This window comes from Stegastes partitus, unplaced genomic scaffold (genome assembly GCF_000690725.1).
Source record: "Stegastes partitus isolate 25-593 unplaced genomic scaffold, Stegastes_partitus-1.0.2 Scaffold1126, whole genome shotgun sequence".
NCBI classification, from domain to species: Eukaryota; Metazoa; Chordata; class Actinopteri; family Pomacentridae; genus Stegastes; species Stegastes partitus.
This window is the reverse complement of record NW_007578857.1, coordinates 64,149-77,522: the sequence shown is the minus strand read 5'-3', so window position 1 is coordinate 77,522 and position 13,374 is coordinate 64,149. Positions and strand designations below refer to the sequence as shown.

At 40.4% G+C, this 13,374-nt stretch overlaps 1 protein-coding gene across 2 annotated transcripts in view; it reads left to right on the top strand.

Moving 5' to 3' along the window:
• Positions 1–3,071: 3,071 nt before the first annotated feature.
• LOC103368144 (signal transducer and activator of transcription 5B-like) overlaps positions 3,072–13,374 on the top strand; it is a 51,436-nt gene continuing 41,133 nt past the window's right edge. For both annotated transcript variants that reach the window (XM_008296405.1, XM_008296406.1), the window contains exon 1: positions 3,072–3,212. The gene's annotated coding sequence lies outside the window, so the exon portion shown is untranslated. The remainder of the gene's footprint in view (positions 3,213–13,374) is intronic.

Sequence of the window (13,374 nt, the reverse complement as noted above, 5' to 3'; positions counted from 1 at the left end):
GGAAATTAATGCGTTTGGCCCACTCACTTAAAGACCAGATGGAAGTAAATATAAAAGAATCCAGAAGCGCTTGTGAGTACACGTAATGTTTTTTTATTTAAAGTCTGTAGAATCTAATGAAACCCATTGCACAGTATATGTGGTTTAACAACACAACGGAACTCCAATATGCTTCCATTTAAAAAAAAAAAAAAAGAAGACTTTTAATGAATGCAGGTATTGTACATAGGAGATGAGCTGTCACTACAGTTCCCATTCTCAATGTAGGAGTCTTTGTCTTTTCCTTTTTCATGACAGCACATGATCACTGGACTTCCCTGACTGGAAACCCCATTATGTGTGTTTGTGAAACTCCACTACATCTTCAGCCGTAGCTTGGCACTGATGTGATCAGCAGCAGCATGACTGATGGGATTCCCATGAGTCCAGAGAGTATGTGACAGCAGAGATAAAACAGCAAACAGATAGAGGAGGCACTTTCTGCATCACTGAGCCTCTACCTTCCTCTATAGCGCTCACTAGCTCTCTGTCTCGTGTACATCTGGTTTGTCTCGGGGATAGGAAATGAACGCAGAGTGGTTTGAGGAGATGAGGGGGCGTGGAGATGTGCAGCTATTACCGTCAGCAGCTGCTGACTCAGCTGTCTGAGGAAGCAACTGTCACCCTTTGGTTCTGTCGCTCAGCCAATCAGTCCTGAGAATCAATGAAGCTGCGGTGTGAGCCTGCAACTATAACTGATAGGTTTTTGACACGGTTGTGAGGATGTGAAGTCATTGAGTTCTGCAGCTCGACAGGGGATTTTTCAGATTAGTTACAGTCAGCAGCAACCATCAAACCAAATTTAGGACGAGTACATCCATCTGACAGACTGCTTGTTCCCTTTTTTGATTCAAACAACACTATATGCTGTACTCATATGGCACTTAACTAATGGAAGGATGTTTTTAGAGTTAACAACTCTCACAGCACTTTCTCACATTATCGTTTTTAACAGCACTCTTTTCCATATTTGTGATTTAATTAGTTTAAAAGATGTTCTTCTAAAATACTTAGAAAAATATGCTACACAAAATACTTCTTGACTTTTATTCTGAAGCAATAATCCCAGGGTTTTGAGTTGTAATTCACTATTTTTAATCTTTTTTCCAGCACTACACAGGATCCAAAGGTTGGAGTTTGATGACTTTATGCATCTCTGGGGGGCTAAATAGAAAAATATATGACACAATCAAACAGAATGAAATGCGTTTTTGTTTTTTTTGCAGGAGGTGTTCACAGGTGGTTCCTGCCCTTTTCCGTCTCCTTTGTTTAGCAATGCGTGGCTGTCTTATATATATATACTACATGTGCCTCAGGCGCACCATGTCCTCTAGGCTAATTAATTTTGACAGGTTTATTTTTAGCCTCTGCCACCTCCTGTTTGTCTCTGTCTGAGATAAAAGGTGAAAAATGTTAAATACAAGTCAGATATATTTCAAGCAACAATTAAATGTTCTATCCTTGAGATCCAGTTAATCACTCTTACACTAAAAAGCACACAATGAGAAGGAAGGCTTTCTGTGGTCATTAATAAAATAATAATACATGAATATATGTGAATAAAAAGGCAATTGTTCAATTTTGTTGCTGTTCTTTGAAAAACAAGTTCAGTTTGTTACCACACGGCGTCGCTGTTCTCCAGCTTGAGGGTACAGAGATGAACAGAAGATTAGAACAAATTTATCCAACAGATCTGTGCATTACTATTACAGAATAGCTCTGATTATTGTATTTATTTATTAATTCATTTTTATTTATAATAACAATAATTAGTAGTCGTAGTTTGTGTCCCCCATCTTGCAGGGAACACTTCGTGGATAACATGTTAACATGATAACAAAAAAGGAACTTTCTCAAACCAACATTGTCAGAAACAGTCTGTCATAATAGGTGAATATTTGGGGGATTTTTGCAAAGGTAAAACACTATGGAATGTTCTTTTGTAAAACATTACCACAAGGTTACTCTATTTGAAGGTTCTCAGTGCAACATTTGGTAAATGTTTAAAGAATGTGAGGACATAATGGACTAACAATGTCTTCAGGGAACGTTTTGAGAATATTCTGGGAACTGGGGGAGGGGGAATAAAAAAAAGCCTGCTGAAAACATTACTAGAACTTTGCAGAACTTTCTCAGAATTTTTTTATTTTATTTATTTTTTATTTATTGAACAAGAAAGATATTTTGCAATATGCTGTGCCCTGTGTAGATGACACTAGCTGTCTACCACTAGCGAGTGATGAAGTAAAATAAATTATTACAAAGGAAAGTAAAACTAAAGTTTCTAAGAGCTTCCTCAGCGAGAATTTGTTTTTCTGAGAAGCTTTCACAAACTTCTGATACGGTGTTAGGCAACGTTCTTGAAACGTTTTCTGAACGTTGCCTCTAGAACATTCTGCCTTTGTTATGATGTAATATTGTGGGAATGTTTTGTAGTGACAACATCCTCAAAACATTCTCAAAGTAACACAGGCAAAATGTTCTACCTTTGTTAAAAGTTGCAGGAACATTTCATTAAAAAACACATTCAGCCATCTGAAGCAACATGTTGAACGTTGGTTCTTCTTTTGTTATCGTGTAACATAATCTGACAACATCCTGCAAACATCCTCTGAATGTCCACAACTCACTTTTAGGAACATTATTTGACATGATGAATATATGTAGTTAAAACGTTCTTTAAAGGTTGGATTATTTATTTATTTTTTGCTTTAAAATATTATGAGAACCTTTAGGTTATGTTGTGGGGATGTTTGACGTGTCTGTGTTGTTTCTGGTTCTTGGGGATGTTTAATTCCAACATGAGAGGCTTATTTAGGGGAAGTTTTTTTTAATTACTAGGATGAATGACAATCTGCACAGATAAGCAACAAATTGTGTTGGCCAACATGCTGCTAAAGTGTCAGAACACAGGGGCAGAAATCAGCAGAAGCTGTCTGTTACCCCTGACAGACGGGCAAGAAGCTCCGGAAGTGGGCGGTTTGTTAGAGAGAGAGAGAGAGAGAGAGAGAGAGAGAGAGAGAGAGAGAGAGAGAGAGAGAGGCAGCAGTGAACTGAGGCGAACTGTTGGGAACTGACTGACGGAGAGATTCCTGTCGTAGGTCGCTCACGTCGCTGCAGCCTCTCCCCGCATTTTATGAGAAAAGGACAGCAAGTTGAGTCGCCCCACAGAGGTGAGTTTTTCGCCGTGTGTTGTCGTCGCTCCGCGGCAGCAGCAGCAGCAGCAGCAGCTCTTCGCCTGCTTGTCGCTCCGCGTTGCGAAACAAATCTTCTGACAGCGCTTTGTAAACAAACTGCGCTGCTCCGGCTGAGCAGCAGTTTGGATGCAACGCTGGTTCCTGTAAAGAGCCTCCTGTCTTGTTTTCTCTGCTGAGCTCCGTGTTAACGCTGAATCAACAGGCAGGTCTGCTCTCGGAGGATCCCCCCTCTTGTGTTCTAACGGACTGCCAGCCGGTTCGTAGTTGTCAGTATTTTCCTGTAATCTCCTATAATGCCATCGATCTGCGTTACATGTGACTGTTGCATCCTCGCTGCCGTCATGGCACCGACGCAAGTTTTCTACAGTTCAAGCCGCAAATAACTCCACTAAAAACCCCCCTAGCGCACCTCCAGACGAGGCATTAAGTATTAATCGAGGTGAAACTGGATCGTAAAATGTACTTTTGGCAGACTTTAAGGCGTTGCAAAGTGTGCAGGAGTCAGTGGCATCCTTCGGAACTTTGACAGCTCAACGCCTGTGTGACAGTCCTGGTGTCCTGCTGTTTTGAACCACCAGGATTGCTTGTATTTGTCATTATTTTCTCAGTTTAGAGAGAAATCATGTGCTTTGTGCTTGTCTGACTGCTGTGTCCAGGCTGCTTTTGGAGATAAAGGCATGAAAAGCCACTGATGCACAGTCCCTGAAGTACAGTACAACAGTGTTTATATGTCAACATGTCAACCCTCTGGAGAATAGGTGCTTTTGCAACTTAAAAGTGCTTTTGGTATTTATTTCCTTGCTAGTACCAATTGTGGGTTTATTCAAGTACAAGAGTTTGCTAATTTGCACATGGGAAAACAGGATCAAACATGTATTTTGTGCTGTGAATGGAAAATATGGGAGAATTCCAAAAATAAAATCATTAAAAGGTTACTAAAATCACATAGAGGTCACACAGTTGCCCTTCACTGCCTACTGGAGCCCTTCACTGCCACTATGTAATGACCTCAGAGGAAGAATTAAATGTTTTTCTAGCAAAATTAAGACAACTGGGGGGAGAATCTAAGTGTTCTGTTTATGTACCGGTTTTAGTGTTGATGTTAAAGCTGAATTTTGAAGAGCTTGAGTGTTACAGGAGTAAGTCTAGTCATTTTAGCAGATTCATTTTAGCTGTGTTCACTGTGTGTTACAGTAAAGCAGTGCATCCTCTGTCTCCTTGCATTTACCTGTTGATATGTGATCTGAAAAAGTGTGAAAGAAGGCTCATAAAGGTCAAAAATAAAGCTGACTGTCAAAGCTGCAACTCCTGAATGGAGTTGAAATGTCACTGATGCTTTGATGTCTGTACAGTATGTCAGGTGCAGGTGAGCTCACCTGCAGCGATTGTATCTTCCTGATAATCGTTCGCTGAATGTAGAAGTTGTGCTGATAAGACTTGGGTTGTTTCGCTTTGGACACATCTGTACAGTTTGTCTTCTAGACTCCTTCGCTCAAACTGGCATCGCCTTTGTCTCCTGTGGCTCAGAGTAATTGAAAATGTTGCGATAATGCCCTCGGCCTACTGTGATAATGCCCCCACTTAAGGCTCTGTTATGACTGCTCCCTGAGTTCTTTCCCCTCAACACAGCAGTGGGAGCTGTCGGTTTATGACACCCTACAATTTGGCTGTGGCTTTGTGTTTCATTTGTATCGAAATTAGTCGATAACTCTAAATTTAACAACAATTATGATAATTGACTAATCATGTTGTCATTTGCAGTTGCTGCATTTCTCTCTCTTAGTTCCTTTGGGGTTTTGGACAAATGAGTTTTAGATTTTCAGTCATCCAGCTCATGGTAATTCTAAGAAGGCAACTGGACTTCTTTTTGGTTCTAGTCCAGCTGCCGTTTCTTAAGCACGTAGGGCTTTTGGACAGAGTAATTTCGAGACATCACCTCAGGTTCCGAGAAGCTGAGAGCAGGAATTTTTCTTTCTTCCTTTTTTTTTTTTCTTTGTTCTGACATTTTATACGCTGACATTTCAGATGCTTTGTGTGTTACTCCACACTCTTTCTTGTCAGTTCATGTGGTGTGGGTCATTTCTCTCACTTGAAGCGCATCACTCAAGCTGTAATCTGCAGCATGTAATGATCAGTGTTTTTTAGCATTTAACCCTGTTGGCAAATGCCATGTTACCCTGCATGCCCCCACTGTGGCCGGTGCGCATGGTGCACAGGAATGGAGGGTTTTCCCAGGTTTCTGTGAAAAGGAGGGTGTTTTGAGTTGGCATGGAAACATGGCATGCTAGCCAGGCATGAACTGGCTGGCACACTGTGTCCCTGATGGGGAGACCCAGATGCAGGAGGAGTGGCAGCAGGAGAGACAGGGGAACCCAATGTTTTATTCTCCAAGTCCCTCTGTGCCATGTGCTCGAAGCATGGCATGTCCTTAAGCTTGTCTGCGTTTCTCACTCTTTCAGTCGCCGCTGCCAGACTAGAGTAGGCTTCAGTGAGCCTGGGAAGGCTGATGAGAACATTTGAGTGCTGTAAGTAGAGACGTTAGTTCGGAAGGACAGCGCAGGAGACTTGTTCTCAGCACTGACATCATGAGTAGCTGGAAGTGAGCAGATTAGAGCAGTGGTTTTAATCTGACTGAGCTATGAGTCAAAGGTGAAGTGTCAGAATCACTTATGCAGTAATGACTATGCTTAGCACGGGGCTTCTCGCCACTGTAAACAGAGGAGGTGAGGATGGACAGGTGAAAGATTTAAATGGGGGGAGAATGAGAGTGTTCTTTGCTTGTGGTCCAGTTGTCTGGCAAAACTTTCTAGTGCAAATGATCCAACATACATGAATAATGCAATGTAAACATTTATGGACAAACGGAGAGGAGGGGAGGTTCACAACGAAAGAGAAAGGGAAACACATTGAAAGGGAAGTGATCAGGAAGCATGTGGTGACATGCAAGCTAACCTCCTCCCCCTTTCAGTTGGGCTAACGCTAATCCATTGGTCACGTGACCATGAGCTTTTAGCCTGGTCTAGGCTAGGAGGGCTCTGATCCATCTGTCGAATAGCGTTGCTGATTGTTGGCATCCACAGTGTGTATCCTATCCCATGATCGCTGCCCGCTCCACACAAGACTCGTATTTGATTTTCATCAGCTAATAAATTGGCAGGATTTGCCTCCCTTTATCTTCGCCATTATCCTTTATTCTCCTTTTACATATCTCTTTGCCGGACTTTCAATGACTTCTCTTCTGTTCGGTGCAGTGAGTAAATGGGAGGGGAATGACAGGCAGCCCTCCTAGACACAGAGAAGCATGATAAGGCTGTGGGTTATTATCTCAGCGACACAACAAGAATAGTCTGAGCCATCTGAAGAAAGTCACAAATCAAGAGAGGAAAGTGTATGTTTCAATTCCAATGATTGTCGCTGAGGGTGCTTCCCTTTTTTCTTTTTTTTTTTTCTCCAATTTTACATTGTGTAAGGGGATGTTGGGCAGAGGTCAGCCCAGAATAGAGTCAGAATAGATTTACGTGGTCTGGATTAATCATTTTCTCATGTTTACACAATGCCACTCTGCGGGCCAAAATGATGGGAGCAAAATTCAATTGCAATTTACTGCTGCGGCATCCATGCCTCAGGCCTGAACTGTAAGACTCGCTTTTATGTCTAGAGCCTACTTTACAATTAATTCAGAAACATACATGATTACAAATGCTAAGGTTCAGAAATATAAAGGATTTTCATCCCACTCCCTTACAAAAACTTGATTTAAAAGCTGACTTTGTTATTTAGATGATGTTTCAAGTCTTTAACAATGCCACCCTGTGTTTGACCTAAGTACATAAACTTCATTAGGAACACACCCAACTGAGGGTGGGTAGCTCCAAGTTGGGTAAAGCCAGCTTGTGAGCGACTGCCATGTTGCCTTTTTTAAGAATCCCTGGAGCAGTCGGGGAATCTGAGTGAGAAAGAGTTGTAGTTTTTCTCCATCCAAAACTAGCATCAGTGTGCTGCTCTTTCGACAAGATTCTTAACCCCCGAATTACTCCACGTAGCTCAGTAAACCAACAGCACACAGATGTGTTTGTGTCTCAAAGCTCAGGAATATGATCATATGCAAAACTGCAAAGTCTTCTCAGGCTGCTGCTGCTGCCACGTGTAAGTTGATTTGTTTTTGCTAAATTGGAATTTAGCGAAAGAACAACTTATTGTACAATGTGGGATTTGTCATTTCGTAAGTTAACGATCTTTGACTGAGACTTTTTTAATTGTGGTTTTTGAAAGTTACACAGCACAACCTCTTTTGTGTTTTATTAATGCCTTGAGCCCTGAGTCATGCTTGATATCGCATGAATTATGAGAACGAAATGCTTCATCTATGCCCTGAAGAAAACTGTGTCATGTGAAGTCTTGAATATAAAAGAGGGAGGGATGTTTTTTTGTCAAGTACAAAACAAAAATAGTAAAGAAGTTCAACTGTCATGTCATAATGAAAGCCGAAGTTGCTCTGCAGTGCAAGTTAACTATATGTCAGACTGTCACCGTAGTGCAAAAGTAGGAACGTCTTTACTTTAATCCTGGAACATGGTAGAGAATGAAAAATGTGGTTGTGTGCGCAGGATTGTGCATATATCCATGGCACGTTTACACTTTAGCACAAAAGTTTTTGCCAAATCTCTGTTTGCAATTTGTTTTTGCTTCTCACACCAACACTGTTCCCACTGAGGGTCGTGACCTCATATTGCCGACCTGCTGGCCTACTTCTGAGGGCCGTGGAGCTGATCGCCCATAGAGGGATCAGGGAACACATGGTCATTAGTATGTGTCAGTTAAAGGGGAGCATTTACAATAAATACTGACACAATGAATTAGCTAATCTGGCTTGTACCACACAGTACATCTCAATGCTGCAAAGCCTCAGGTTTAGTGATAAGAACAAAAAAAAAAACACGATGTACTTGTCCTTAACTGCTCTCTGTGAACCAATATAAACTGGACATTGAGTAAGGAATGCGATGCTGTTTATGCCAACGTTACTTTGGCATAACACTGCAAACTCCCTTACATTCTAAGATGTAAAGAGGTACGCAGCATTGCTATTTTAAGCACAGATATGACCGTCTGTTAAGAAGTCACAAGTACACAACACATACAGTACAGCTTGTATTTGATCGTTGACCAGATCAATGTGTTGCGGATACACAGTGTTTGAATGCTTCTTTATGTTATTCATGATGTAAACACCCTAAAGACAAGTTGCTTCCTTTGCAGCTTTACAGTGTTAGCAGTGCTTTGTAAACATTATTCATCTTGTGGTTTGTCGTCATCTTTGGTTTTAGTGTTTCATTGATTCTTTTTTTCCTTTGGGTAAAAAGTTTTTTTTTTTGTTTTTTTTTTGCCATACCATATCTGTGTGGGTTTTTTGTTTGTTACAATATCATGAATATAATATAAAGAGTCAGTGCAATGGTTAAGCATTTCCACCTTGAAGCTGGAGACTACAAAGATGTCCGAAGATTCATACAACAAACCTGAGCAAGCAATGCTGTCAACTTGCAGCATTAGGCTTTTCGTAGCATTATTCTTCTTTGGAATTCCAGTTTCGGGGTTTGAATGTCTGTGGCTGAATTGTTTCAGTATTACAGTTTGCCAATGTGTAGCACTGAGTAGTTTTACAATGTTTGATCAGAATTCAAGGTGAGCTGGTGTGCTCCAGCTGCAGTAAGTTGGGAGCGGTGAATGAGGAGAGAGGTAAAGACTTTGTAGAGCTTCACATTGTACAGGAAGCAAAGGTGTTGAGATACATTGAAGCCATTTTATTGCAGGAAAATATACACTTCTGAATTTGTAACTTTGATGCACAGAGATGAGGTATTTAGGGTTTAACCTTCACAAACTGTGCCACAGTCCAGATTTTGTGCTGACTTATTTGGCCATTTGAACTTGGTGAAAGCACAAATGGCCTCACTATAAGAGACAGTATAATAGAACGTCATCCTGCCCTTCTCAGCCTCATTGGCTCATGTTCACACCCCAACACTCGTCTCTCACGGGATGTCAGTCCTGATATGCAGCGTAACCTGAGGATGCATCTGCCACCGCAGGTGTAATAGAAGCAAATGAATAAGAAATCCAGGCTGTAAAAAGCCTCTACTTAACATGCTGTTGTGTATATCAACTGTAAACAGTGAAGATACAATCTCCAAGAAGTCGTGGTCAGTGCCTCTGTCTTTTGCTTTGCTGGTGTGTATAGTGTACAGGAGGGTTTGCCAGATTCTTTTAAATAGCTTTCACGGTGTTTGCCAGAATGAAAAGGTTTCTGTCAATTTGTTCTATCCTGATGGTTCAGATACAGAAGACTCAGCAACAGTAACATGGGGGAACCCACTGCTTTATTTCATCTCTCAGTTTCGTTCTGTTCTTAATTTGTCAGTTTGAAAGTTTCAGTGTACAATTGAGGTGTCCGTCCTGAAAATGTAGGTTGGTGGCACCACACCTGCCACCAGCAGACAGGATAGAAAATCACAAGTAATAACAGTTCTCACTATGCTGCCTTATGCCTATTTGTTTTGTTCGTCAGTTTTCTATACAATGGCGAGAATAACAATTTAGCACACTTTCTTTTTTCAAATTCCTCTGATTTAAAAGCAACTCCAAGATGCTTACATGAACTAACTAACTAATGAGGTTTATGCCTGATCATTATTTCTATACAATGGCTGTTTCAATGGTCTGGTTTAATTGATGACCACGCTCAAATTCTCTTGTGCCCAACGTTTACAGGAAATCCAATTATGCTAAATGTGTGCCAAACAGAGCATTTTACAAACGGAAAATGAACACAGTACTCCTGTCTGATTGATAATGGTATTGTGTATGTATGTTACGTCAGATATATCTTTCTCATTTCAGTATTGAAGTTTCTTGTGAATCATTGGGTCGTGTACATATAAGGCAAAAGCAGTACATCAGTGATAAAATCAGGCAATAAAACTGGCTCTGCTGAACTGTCAACTAAGTTGTAATTTACTCAAATGAAACTTGCTCGAATTACTCTGCAGCATTTGGAGGATTGTTTGTGAATAGTGTGAGGTTCGAGAGGAAGAAAACATAGATAATATAGACATCACCATGGCAATTTCAAACAAATGGCCAGAGTCCCATAAGGTCACAGACAAAGAACCTAATCATGGGTGATGTGTTCTGTTTGTTGTTTTAATGTGAGAGAGACAGGTGTGGCCGAATGTAGATATAGGTTCACTGACTGCTTTTTTAGAAACACCACTTTAACAATGCGACTAAAAACAGGTTTGCAGTGGGGTCTTCATAGAGACACTTGGGTTTTAATTGAGCATGATGAGAGGTAACTGCTGCTGCCACTGCTATGCTCAAGCCTATTAGAGGCTTACAGCAAAGGAAGCAGATTGGAAGGCCAAAGAATAGCTCACAGACAAATAAAAGCAGGGATAGATAGTGAATAAAAGCAGGCTGAGGTGCTTGAAAGGGAAAACCTGCTGTTGGTAAATAAAATACTGTAACCAAATCTATATACACTTGCAGCACTCATGTAGTCCATGCATGGGAGGGACAACAACTTAACTCAGTTGTTTGTTCTGCTATTATTTATGAGCCATCTTTGAATGTTTGTGTGTATGCATGTGTGTGACATTTGTGTATGTGTTTTGTTCAACCAGATTGAGGTCATGGATGCTCCCTTTTGTCTGGGGAAAAGGCTAACATCTGTGGGAGATTACTGTAAGGAGCAGTTGATTAAAAAGTGATTATGATGCCATAAGACAAAAGAGGAAAAAAAAAAAGATTTCTCAATTATTGATGCTTATGTTTAATTTATATTTGGTTGTACGTTGGATTAGAGCAGAAATAGGGCTGAATTCATGCTTCGACAACAAGTCCACTATTTTTTCTCTACACAGTTGCATGTGTGTGAATTTCTCTGCCCATTTACACCCTCTAATATGTAACACACTAACACGGGGAAGTAAATGTTCTCTATCTGTCTTGCTTGTAGAGGGACTGGCACAATATAATGCAAAGTCAGAGTTTGGATTTGTGGAGCAGTTATCCTGTATTGATCCTGTGAGCTCATCTGTGCCCACGGCGGCGTCGGCCTAACAAGGCTCTCAGATGAGCTCTGCACGACATCTCCAGCCCGGCTGCCGCTCCCACAACAAAACAAATCTATTGTTATTTGCCTTATATGCAATGAAATAGGTGCTTGCACATTTTTATTTTAAAGAATCCACATTCATTGTATCGTAGATGTATGAAGTCTTGCTAAGGCCAGGTTAATACAGATAAAGATCCACCTTCCCTTTTGTTATGTTTTGTGCGCTTGTGCATACAAGTGTGTGCAAATGTTTGTTTGTGCGCCAGCCATTTGATCAGCATAAGGTCTTTTGTTTTGTTTTTTTTAGCCTTGGTAAATGTGTATGATTTACTGAAAGCATAAAGGATTCCAATCCACCTGTCACCTTTCACTATTAGATCCCATTTGTTGCTGCCTGCATTGTCCCCTGGAACCTCTTTAAGGCATGTGAACTGGTCACATGCGCTGTTAAATATACGCCGTGAGAGGGGGTCAGGCGAAGGTATTGTGCACTTGCTGTACAAATACATAGTGTACCATCACTATGGCTAATGATGTGTAGCATTACCATCAAACCTCATTAAACACTTTTTCCATTCTCACATGGTCTGCTATCCCTCCTCTTTGTTTTGCACACAGCAAGGCATGAGGCAGCATGTGTATAAAATTTTGAATTATAAATAGATCGTCTAGCACTGGAGGGTTCAGGTTGTCCTCCTACGCATTCCCCTTTTAGTGTTATTTACAAGAAGCATATTTGTTGTTATGCAAACTAAAATGCCTATGAAAGTCCTCTTACAAATGCAAATTGAAAACAGCAACCTTCCTATTTAGATAATTTGAACCACAGAAATGGCCTCTTACTTCAGTGAATAGGCATATTGGACAATAAGCGGACAATGAATACGGCTTAATTTGCAGTCTCCTGAATATATGTTTATCTTTAAATGCAATCTCTTATTTTTCATCTACTGGTCACAGATGATTACATTCCAGCTTTTCTGTTCTGTTCTTTGTATTATTTCTAGGTTGTATTACATTATCTGCATTCACAAACCTTTAGTAGTGTTGTGGTTAAGTACAATCATCAAGAGTCATGAAATGATCTTGCTCAAAATAACATGAGGTGATCGCCTGGGTTTTCCTGTTTTGGTGGTTCTGAAAGCTGGACTCCTTGTTATTGGCATGCAATCAGGAAGGATGCCAGAAAAACACCCAATGAAACCTAATATGGGATTAGGTTGTCGGTTGAGGAGGCAGGCATGTTTTCTTTATTATTTGATCTACTATGCAATGCTTAGATTTCACACGAAGTCGCTGTGAATTACAAAAAACTGCAGTAAGGGTGAGGGGGTAGCTGTGGCACACTGTGTTACCTCAGTGTCCATGCTCAGTTTATCCAGATTATCCCTGTGCCACTACCGTAATCACTCAGATGGCCACTATGTCTACAGCTTCTATCACCAGCAGCTCTGCCACACACAGTAGAAAGCCATTGTGCCGGGGAAGCTCATGTGATGGACTTTTCTGTCTCAAAATTAATATTATTTAATCTGGAGAATGAATATGAAAAAGGACACAAAGACTATATGGTAGAATACTACATACCTAAAGGAAAATTTGGCTTAAAGGGAGCATCCCCTCTTTGTATATTCTGTTGTTCTGTTAGTATTTAACAAACTAATATCCTGGAAGCATTATACATACTATAAATCATAATCACAGTGGGATAGCTTAATAGAAAAGGATGGATTTATATGATAAAATATGATGGCTTTTACACTGTATTGCTTCTACCAAAAGGATCAAGTTAACATAAGCGATACAAGATTGTTATATTTTACTACCTAGACAAGCATCAGAACCAAATCATAATACTGGCCATTACATGGATAGTTAAAAACATAGCTCTTGTGCTTAATTATTTATAACGTGACCATGCTCTGATGATTCCACCATGTTTTCTTTTTTTTTTTTTTTCAAACTGGTGCTTTCTGATACTCCATACAACTGAAAAGAAAGTCAGGACTGGCAATTTGTGCA